Source organism: Pinus tabuliformis, chromosome 5_2 (assembly GCF_031772625.1).
Source record: "Pinus tabuliformis cultivar Carrire ecotype Pingquan chromosome 5_2, CPIR1, whole genome shotgun sequence".
Lineage (NCBI taxonomy): Eukaryota > Viridiplantae > Streptophyta > Pinopsida > Pinales > Pinaceae > Pinus > Pinus tabuliformis.
The window spans coordinates 602,292,354-602,303,977 of NC_142306.1; the positions used below are offsets into that span (position 1 = coordinate 602,292,354).

Here is an 11,624-nt window from a genome sequence, read left to right on the forward strand (position 1 = left end):
ATATCCTTTCACAAAAAATAATGAGATTGAAAAAATCATCAAGGAACTCCTCGAAGTCTGTGTTACTTGTCCCAACATCAACCCTTTTTCATCTCCAGTGGTCATGTTTTTAAAGAAAGACAATGAATGGCACATGTGTCTAGACTTTAGGGCCCTTAACAAGCTCACTATCAAGGACAAATTTCCTATTCCAATAGTTGATAATCTACTTGATGAACTGCATGGTGCCAAATTTTTTACTAAGTTGGACCTCCGCTCAGGCTATCACCAAATACATATGAAGAAAGTTGGCATTCCTAAGATAGCCATCTAAACTTATTATAACCACCCTCCTCCCATATCTACCCAAGTAACCGACCAACTAGGGTAAACATGTGACGATAGGCTACTATGATATGATTCAACCTCCTAGGTATTCTTAAGGAAATGGAATCAATGGAAACCCATCAAAAATACCTTCCACACTAGCAACAACACTCCCAAGAGCCATCCCAACCACACAAGTATCATGCCCCTGGGTCCCACTGAGTTTTTAAGCTATTAAACCTCTGGACGCTCCCATGTTATGGGCATGCTAGCGTCCAGAGAGCTCTAGACACTCCCATGCTATGGGCATGCCAGTGTCCCGAGAGCTTTGGACGCTCCCACAAGCCTGCATGCCTGCGTCCAGGGACTTTTTCCAACAGACCTACGCCAAAGTCCACGGAATTTAAGGCACCTTTCAAGCCCAGAATTCTGGCCACTGCCCAGAACTTGTTGTAACTCCTGGAATCCATTAAACACATGATGACAAGACTAATAAAACAAATACAAATTCCAGGACTAGGCTTGACCATCCCCAACCTAGATTGACATTCTATCAAACACTTGGCATCAACGCAATCTACATGTCTAAAATAAAAGACAGAGCATGAATGATTGAAACTCTTATGAGACATGATAAGAAGGATCACCACCTCTCCTTTGAATTGTTATGACATCAATTAGTTCTTGCATCCATCATTTTAACAATTACAAGTAAATACATGAAATAACCATGACCTGAACCAGTCAATTAACCATGCTTATAACCAGCATAAAGTCAAGGAAATAACAGTGAGATAACAACCATTAAATCCACATATTAATAAGTACAAAAATAAGAGAACTTAGCTTTTATTAAACATAGACAAATCCGACCAGGGTTAGGGCTTCCACGTGCCACCTAACCGTAGACATGGCTGAACCAAATATTGCTTTTGAAGCCAATCACCCCTGTGCCATATTTCAAGCATGAATGTGGGATCTCATGGAGAACCAATACAAAAAAAACCAAGAGAATCGAGAGGTTAAACCACCTCCACCCTCACCAATCCATGATCACACCAAAACCAATGTTCCTTTCACAAAACCAAACCGAACTTACAATGCCATCCAGAATCCATCACTATCCTTAAGGAATTTTCCATTTCCTTGTCTCTCAGGCTTTACCGCATTCCAATCCCGGATCACTAGGCCTTAAACTAAGACACCAACCTCTCAGGATTTACCACAACCCACACCGGATCACTAAGCCCTAAATCGAGACCCCTCCCTCAGGCTTGACTGTGTATCCCGCCAAAACCGATCAAGGGATTCCTAGGCCTTTGGGAATGAACCTTGAGACCACATCCGCCTTGGATTCTGAAATTCATCTGGCAATTCCAAAGCTCAAAATCGAGATCAACATCCCAACACACCATGGCATCCAAAAAAAGGAAAGGCTAGGCTGAAAACCATTGTCATAACTCGGTAAAACCATTCCATCAACAACAAGAGAACCATACACTAACATGCAAAGCCATGCATGTCAAAACCAGCTAGGAAATCACACATGCAATATGTTACCTGCAAGTATTCCTGTTGAAGCTACTTGATCCTGCTCTTCCTTGCTTGATCATTTCTTTCCTTCCTTTCTCTAAAGTTAGAGTGCTCCAAGAAAATTCTAAGTGTCCAAGAGTGAGAGAGAGAGAGAATAATGAGAGAGCTCCAAAATTGAACTGACTAAGCTTACACTGACCAAGCTTAACACTAACCAAACCTACCAATTGATCCTCAGAAACCTTTTTATCAATGAGGCTTCTATTTTCTTCAATTTCCATTATTTTCCTTCATTTTCCTCCTCACTTGCAACCTCTGACCTTTCACCTCCCTTTTCTCCTAATTTCCTTTATTTTCATAAATAAATGTGCCAAAAATGCATTTTTTTCTCTTTAATGCCTTTTTCAATTTCGTTTAGCCATAAACACATCCAGTGATGCCCACTAGGATATCTTTGCCCAACATTCAGCTTGGAATAAGTGTTCCTTAACCGTGGTCTTATTTTGCCTTTATTAACTTTTATTACATGGAATTTTCACTGGGGCTGTTACACTCATGAAGGCCATTATGAATTCTTGGTCATGCCATTTGGTCTTTGTAATTATGCCCCGTCTACTTTTAAGAGCCTCATGAACCACCTTCTGAAACCAAATCTCAGAAAATTCATCCTGGTCTTTTCTTATGACATTGTCATCTACAAAATAACATGGGACACACACCTTCAGCATGTTGACCAGGTATTGCAACTACTCCAAGATCACAAATTGTTTGTTAAATTATCGAATTGTTCTTCCGGCATGGAAGAAGTAGAGTATTTAGGAAATATTTTGGGTTGTGAATGAGTGAGGGTTGACCCCAAAAAGATTCAGGCAATGCAAGATTGGACCCAACCAAAAACCTTGAAGAGTTTTAGGGTATTCTTCAATCTCACGGGCTATTGTCGAAAATTTGTCCGCAATTATGGACACATTGCCCAACTCCTCACTAATCTTCTCAAGAAAAAATCATTTCTCTGGACTGACGCAGCTCATCATACATTCTTGGCTCTCAAACAAGTGATGTGCTCCACACTAGTTTTAGCCATACCGAACTTCACAAAACCTTTTGTGATTGAATGTGATGCTTCAAGTACGGACATTGGAACAGTATTAATTTAGGAAGGTAGACCATTGGATTTCACTAGTCAACAACTCAGTGACAAACATCTAAGTAAATCTACATATGAGAAAGAAATGATGGCCATCTTCCATGCAGAATACACTTGGAGACCATACTTATTGGGGCGTCGTTTCCAAATCCGCACTAACCATCATAGCCTACAATATTTCCTAGAGCAGCGTCTATTGCCGCCATAACAAAATAAATGGCTCATAAAAATGTTGGGATATGGTTATGAGATAATTTACAAGAAGGGGCGTGACTATGTAGTGGTTAATGCCTTATGGCGCCAATTTGAAGAAAAGGGCACCCTATTATCCCTCTCTCTACCCATACCAAATTGGATTGAAACAGCATGTCATGAATGTTTCTCCCACCCCTCTTTGTCCCATCTCGTTAACAGATTACAAGCAAATCATAATTCCTAAACAGATTATTCTCTGAGGGATGAGGTTCTTCGCTATAAGGATCGGGTAGTGCTATCCCCGACCTCCATCCTCAAAGCCCACATCTTGGAAGAGATGCACTCCTCTCTAGTTGTAGGAATTTCATGCGTTTAGAAGACTTATGCACAAGCACGTCGCACTTTCTTTTGGATCGACATGAAGCACAACATTCTTACTTTTGTAGCTGAATGTGAAGTATGTCAACGCAACAAAGGGGAAACAATCAAGCTACCAGGATCCTGACAACCCTTGCCACTCCCTGCTTCCGTCTGGACAAATGTTTACATGGATTTAATTCAGGTTTCCCAAAGTCAGGTAACAAATCAATCATCATGGTGTTTGTTGACAGACTTTCCAAATATGCTCATTTTTGCACTCTACCACACCCATTTACCCCAATATTGGTGGCTCAAGTTTTCGTGGACCAAATATTCAAACTGCATGGCATGTCGACTTCCATTATGTCTGATTGAGACCCCACTTTCACCAACAATTTTTAGCAGGAACTTTTCAAGCTACATGTCACGAAAATTCAACTAAGTACAACTTATCATCCCCAAACCGATGGTCAAACAAAATCAGTCAACAAATGTTTGGAGACCTATCTGTAGTGCTTTGCTTCAGACAAGAAACATCAATGAGTACAAAGGTCGCCTTTAGCTGAATGGCGATATAATACTAACTACCAGGAAACCACCAAGATGACGCCATATGAGGCAGTGTATGGCCAACTCGCACCTTCACCAACTTCTTATATCTCGAGATCTTCCAAAGTACAGGTAGTTGATAAGCTCCTGTAGAACCATGCCACCATGATTTCTCATCTCAAAGATAATCTACATCAAGCTTAGAATTGAATGAAGCAATAGGTCAAGCAACACTGTTTAGAGAGGTAATTTCAAGTAGGTGACCAAGTGTCCCTATGAATCCAAGATTATAAGCAGACCTCTCTCAAAGAAAAGGGTTTCCAAAAACTAGCCCCAAAATTCTATGGGCCTTATTAGGTACTTCAATGTATAGGAGCAATCGCTTACAAACTAGCCCTGCCGACTACTTCAAAAATCCACCTAGTATTCCATGTATCTTGCCTCAAGAAAGTTGTGGGGAACAATTGCAGGGTTCAAACAAGTCTACCAGAATTGGATGAGGAAGGTTCACTTTGGCTCTAACTTGAACAGGTCCTCGATACTCATGAAAGACATCTTTGTGGCCACACAATTAAGGAATTCCTCATCAAGTGGAAAGACACCTCTCTAGAAGATGCGACATGGGAACCAACCACTGTTCTTTAGCAGTTTTCGCAGCTTCAGCCTTGAGGAAAAGGCTGCTTTTGATGGGGCAGGGCATGTTAGGGTCCAACCCTAATCTCTTTATTTATGTAATAAGCCCAAGGGGCCTTATCAGATTCATAGTTAGTTAGTTGAGTTTATAAACCCTGTAAGCAGTTATCCGCATTAATAATAATTGTAAGTGCTTGACTCACATTATAGGCAAGGCGCCACAATTAGTTATAAATGAGCCATAGTTATAAATAAAGTGTTTAGCTCATATTATGCAAGGGACCATTAATAGTTAGGGTTTGGATATCATAAAACTATAAATATTCTTACATAGCAAGGGAAGAAGCATAAAGTTTTATTGTAATTGAACTCTGCTCTGTTGGAGGTTTCCCCATCGAAAAGGAAAGTGAACATTGTATTCTACTCCTGAATAATAAAATATATTTGTAGCTTGTTTCAATTCATGTGATATATCTCTATTTTTGGCAATATTGTTTTGTATTTTTGGCATTCTGTTATTCTTGTAGGTTGAGTGCATAACACAGGCCATAAACGTTACTTCTTTGTACTCACAACCATTTTCTATTCTAAGAAAAAAAGAATATTGGCTTCACCTTCCAGTTGGGTTTTCTCTTGAAAGGGTTTCCCAAGTTATATCTTTTGCTATTCATGTTTTGTGGGTTTTTATTTCACTTTTCTTCATTTTCTGCATAATTATAATCTGCATGCATATGAAATTAAACAATGATTTATAGATCCATAAATCTAAAGAGAAATAAACCTCATAGTGTAGATTTCATATTTTTAAGTATAATTTTATCAGATCTGTTGTGACGAATTTTCTAATGGAGTATCCATGGAAATTTATGGATCATTGGATCTAAGCAAAAGTATGTAGAGTGGGTACTTATTGGGTGCAAAATCTAATTATGCTTCGAACGAGTTCCCATACTTGAAATTTGGGTATACTTGTAAGGAGATAAGTTGAAAATACAATGAAAAAATATTTTTCTTTATTTTCCCTCCAAAAATATTTAGCCCTAGGGATGACATCATCATGTTGAATTCTATTGGTTCTTCTAAAGTTGATTTTGTTAATATATATTTCAATTTGAGGCCCATTGTTTATCTCAAAATTCTGCTATGAGCTCAATGCATGGCTTTCACATTGTTAGATGTTCACCTTTCCTACAACCTCCTTTCAATTCGTTTTATGCTCACTTTATCTTCAATGTATGATGTTATTCACCTCTTGTACACTCTTTTAAGTCCAAGCACTTGATTTGTTTTGAGCAAGCAAAGATACTAGCCTCTGTTCCTTTTTATAACTCTCGAATTATTTGAGAAGCCCTTGAAATCGTGAAGAAGCCTAATAACTTTAATAGAGAGGATGGATTCAGGCTTAGCCATTCATGGCAGCCCGTTATCCACCAACTCACCCATTAAATTTCCCCCTCCTTTGGTTACCATCTTTCCCTTTGGTTTATTTTTTGTTTAAAAAAATGATCATTTCTTATTTATCTTTATTTATTATTCAAACTTTTTCCTGATTAATTATTTATCCTTCCTTTCTATCATTTTTTAAGGTGTTTTTAATGCTTTTATCTTCCCTTTATTCTCTTTCTATGTCAATGTGCCCCTAAAATTTTATCCTTCCCTCTTTAATCTAGCCTTATTTTTATCTTAGTAATTATAATTTATTCATTTAATTTCTTCATCACTTGAATTAAATCATTTTATTTAACATTATTTCAAATTTGTTAGTTATAAAAAAAAAAAAAAAATCCTTAAATATCAATTTGACTTGTTTGTTACTCTAATCTAATTTAACCATTATTTCTAATTAGTTTACTCTAAATTCACTAAATTTAATTTAAATCCTTATATTTTAATTTGACCTTATTTATATTTGGTCAAATAATTGTTTAATCATTAATTTAAATCAATTTTAACAACCATTTCTAAATATTATTTTATTTCAATTTATTATAAATTCTTAAATTTCAATTTGACCCTATTCAAAATTTGGTCAAATATTTGTTTTAATTTATTAATTAATTTAAACATATCTTAACATCTATTTCTAATTAATAATTTTAAATTATTATTTTTCATCTTAATCTTTGACCTATTTTAATTCTTACACAAAGCCCCTAGTTCCTCTTCCTATAATAAGGCTCTTGAGCAATAGTTTAATCATATTAACATCTATTTCTAATTAATAATTTTAAATTATTAATTTTTATCTTAATATTTGACTTATTTTAATTTTTACACAAAAGCTCCTAATTCCTCTTAGGATTTAATCATATAGCTTTTTAGTTAATGATAATGGATGAAATAACCATCTGAAACCTTGGACTATACACAATTCTTGCTAAAAATCTTCAACAATAATCTATTATAAATTATTTATTAATGCATATTCACTCATAGTTAATACATGAATAATATCTTTTAAAAGATGACTAACCCTTAATCCTATAAAAATCATTTTAAATTTTAATTGAAAATGGAAAAATAATTAAGATATAAATAATATTAAAAAACCAATAAATAAATAACTATATAATCAATTAATTATTTTTATTAAAATTTAACTAAATATACATTATATGCTATATTATTTAAATTAATTAATATATATATATATATATATATAAGTAACAATGTTCATGTACAGCATATTAAACATACCGAACAATGTTTGTGCAGTAAATATGTTTAAATTAATATAAAATATTAAAAATATATATATAAAACAATGTTCATGTACTGCATATTAAACGTGCCGAACAATTTTTGTGCAGTACATATTAAACCTATTTTTATTTAATTATAATTTAAATTAAAAAGAGAAAAATAATATAAAATATTTAAAAGTATATATATATATGTAACAATGTTCATGTACTGAATATTAAACGTACCGAACAATGTTTGTGCAGTACATATTAAACATATTTTGATTTAATTATAATTTAAATTAAAAAGAGAATGCACTGGAGATTTTATAAGATAAAACAAAATAAAATAGTAGATTTATTAGAAAGTTTATTTTATATTAAAAATATATATATTTCAGTTGTGGAAATAAAATGGTAAATATTATATATATATATATATATATATATATATATTCATCATTATCTGTTGGTGTCTTTAGAAGTGGAGGAACGCTGCATCCAGGACTCCAAGGATTCCATTCTCTCTTCTCTCATTTACATATCTGCGATGCTCAATCCAGCATGATGATTTTCTTTTTATGATGATCAGCAAATGGTTTTGCTTGGCCTTTGCTTATATCTTTGGTTTTTTCAGGATATGTCTTGTTATATTGGGTTTTCTCATGGACTTATCTAGGCTCCAGGCCTGTTAATATCTACTGAATGCTCAGAACTGCCGGCCATCTACCTGTCGAAATGCTTTTGGCTCTTATGTATATACTTTATATTTCCTTAATATAAAATATGATGATTTTCACTCTGAAAAAAAAATATTTCAGTTGTAGTAGATTTGATTTGCTCAACTTAGTCAAGATTTAGTGGAACCCAACTGAGCGAAAAAAAATAAAAATTAATATTTTAAAAATAAAAAATAATGGTAGATTCAGAGGAGAGTGATTTTCTCAGGGTAGTCGAGACTTAAGGGAAGAGTAGAAATATTTCAATTTTTGACACAGAAAAATTGTAGGTTTAATTGCATTTGGCCAATGCGAGGTAAGGTTGAAGAATTGAGATAAGATTATTTATATGGCTTTTCAAGTTAAACATAATTTTAAAATACAAATCGTGACATTGAAATCCTGAAGTCCTCCACGTGGTGGATAATATTGCGGATGACTTGGTTGTCACAGCCCACAGATCCGTACTCTTACGTTTGGTCTCTATTCATGTATGACAGCGCATAATAGATCTCTTACGTCACTATTAGAACTGTTTGACCATCTCTCTTTGTTCCAAATTTTCTTATGCTACCCACCTTTTGACACGGACAAAACAAAAGCAGTTCTGGCATGTGATTAATTATATAAATTGTGCCGCTGAATTTGTGAATTGGTTCAGACTTGGGTGGGCAGAGATGCGAAAATTCATATATTGATTATTGATATGCCGCACCAATGTACCATTATTTTCTAGAATTTAGCAAAGCGAAAAATTCGATTCGCGATGCTATTTCCATGGCGCAGCCTCGTTCTGATAGCCTTCACCTCCCTCGTCGTACAACTTATTCCTGCGCAGGCCGCGGAGGATCGTCGACATGATACCACTTTCCTCTTCGACGGATTCAATGGAACCAACTTGATCTTGGAGGCTAATGCTTCAGTCATTGGCTCTGAATCCGTACTCTCCCTTACAAATCACTCGCATGAGTTCATGCTCGGCCGCGCGCTGTATGCAGCTCCTGTGCAAATGAAAAGCAACCATACGGTTTCCTCCTTCAGCACTACCTTCGTGTTCTCCATTGTGCCTCCGCCCTCTAACGAAGGGGGACACGGATTAGCCTTCATCATGACGCCTTACACATCTCCCATGGGGGCTCAGACGGTCCAGTATTTGGGCTTGCTTAACCTCACCAGCAACGGGCAGCCATACAATCATTTATTCGCAGTGGAGTTTGATACCATCATGAATGTGGAATTCAAAGATCCAGACCGCAACCACGTGGGTGTGGACATCAACAGTCTCATCTCAGTCCAGACCGAGACCGCCGGCTATTGGAATGGTGAGGAATTCCATGAACTCAACCTCAGAAGCGGACGGAACATACAGGCCTGGATCGATTACGATCATCTTGAGAGCAGTCTCAATGTTACCATTACGGTGGCCGGGTTGCCGAGACCGCAGAGGCCGTTGATATCTCTGCAAATCGATCTGCAGAATATTGTGGAAGAGAAGATGTTGGTGGGCTTTTCAGCGGCAACGGGGCTGTTTGTGGAAGACCATTACATTCTCGCCTGGAGCTTCACCACCGAAGACACGGCGCCGCCTCTCGATGTTTCTTGCCTCTCTTCATTTGCCAACATGTATTCGGAACCTCTCAGCCGGGGATTCATAGCCGCTGTCACCGTGGTTTCTGTGGTTCTCTTCTCGCTGTTGATTGCGGCTGCCATGTTTCTGAGAAGAACACTAAACAGGGAAACGATCGAAGAATGGGAGCAGGAGTACTGGCCCCATAGATTCGCTTACAAGGAGCTGAGTATCGCCACGCGAGGTTTCGGGACGAAAACCTTTTGGGGTACGGGGGATTTGGCATGGTTTACAAGGGTGTTCTCCCCAGTAGCCGCCAAGAAGTCGCAGTGAAATGTATAACGACGGAATCCAAGGAAGGAATGAAGGGGTTTGTTGCAGAGATCTCAAGCATGGGGCGGCTACAGCACCGGAACCTGGTTCAACTCCAAGGATGGTGCCGAAGGCATACACAGCTATTCATCGTTTACGAATACATGCCCAACGGAAGCCTGCATAAATTCATCTTCGGTAGTCCGACAACAGTCCTGCCGTGGCATCGGCGATACGCGATCCTAAAGGGCGTCGCTGCGGGGCTGCTGTATCTGCACGAGCAATGGGAGAAGAGGGTCGTCCACAGGGACATTAAGTCGAGCAACGTGCTGTTGGATTCGGAGTTCAACGGGCGGCTTAGTGACTTCGGGCTCGCTCGGCTGTATGATCACAGTGAGAATCCGGAGACGACACATGTGGTAGGAACGTTGGGATACATAGCGCCGGAGTTGATACGGACGGGGAAGGCAACTCCTAGCTCGGACGTGTTCAGCTTCGGTGTTCTGCTGTTGGAGGTGGCTTGCGGGAAGAGTCCAGTGGATTCGTTGGAGGACTCGGAGCGGACGATTTTAGTGGAGTGGGCGTGGGAGCTGTACACGGAGGGGAGGCTGCTGGACGCGTCGGATCCAAAGCTGGGCGCAAAGGGTGGATATGATGAAGGCGAGATGGAGAAAGTGCTGAAATTGGGGTTATTGTGTACTCATCCGGAGCCCGAGAGCAGGTTGGGCGTGCGACAGGTTTGCCAAATACTGAACGGTGAAGCTCAAGTTCCTTATGGATTGTAGGTGCAACAATTTTATTTTTTATATATTATATTTTATGTTCCCATGCGGGCCCAGCGAGTACACTGCTATTGTTGCTGGTCACTGGTTCAAATCCGGGAAAGAGAGCATGCCGTTACTCAAGTTATTGCTAGCTATGCTGGGGATTTAAGTAGTAGTCTAATGTTACAGAACATAGCTCTGCCCTATCTACTAGCTGTGACTAAGCAGAGTTGAAAGCTCTGAGAGCGGGAATTTGAAATCCTTCCTTAGATTTGAAGGTCATAACGTTTTATATTAAACATTTTAGTTAATTTTATGATGAGTAGGCTTCATTTGTCACCGTATTCGATTCGTAAAGGGCGACACTAATAATAATTACTTTCAAATTCAAATCTGTGGATAATATTATTTTATGATATTTGTAAAATTTTTGGTGTTTCCACCTGTTCCAGGTATTTGTTTTGGAGATGGTGTCAATACTTTTCGTTAATTGTTATTTCCTTTTTAAATTTAGTTGTATAATTTTTTTATACACATGACTAACAATGATCATCCAGTTTTCAAAAAATATTTATCACCCCGTTTTGGAAAAATATTTATCTAATATTTTGATAGGATTTTTTAAATTGTTATTGAATTAAAATTTTATTTTGTAAAATTATATATATATGATTTATATATAAATATTGGGGTATGGAGATGGTGTTAATATTTTTGGATAAGCAGAGATTGTTATTTTCGTTTTTTTAATTTAGTTGTATAATTTTTTTATTGATATTATTAATAATGGTCATTCAATTTTGAAAAAAAATATTTATCTAATAATTTGATAATCCCTTATGGAAGTGACCAAGG

General features: G+C 37.3%; 1 pseudogene; it reads left to right on the forward strand.

Moving 5' to 3' along the window:
• The first annotated feature begins 8,880 nt into the window (after positions 1-8,880).
• LOC149160440 (L-type lectin-domain containing receptor kinase IV.1 pseudogene) lies at positions 8,881-10,791 on the forward strand (annotated as a pseudogene).
• Positions 10,792-11,624: the final 833 nt, after the last annotated feature.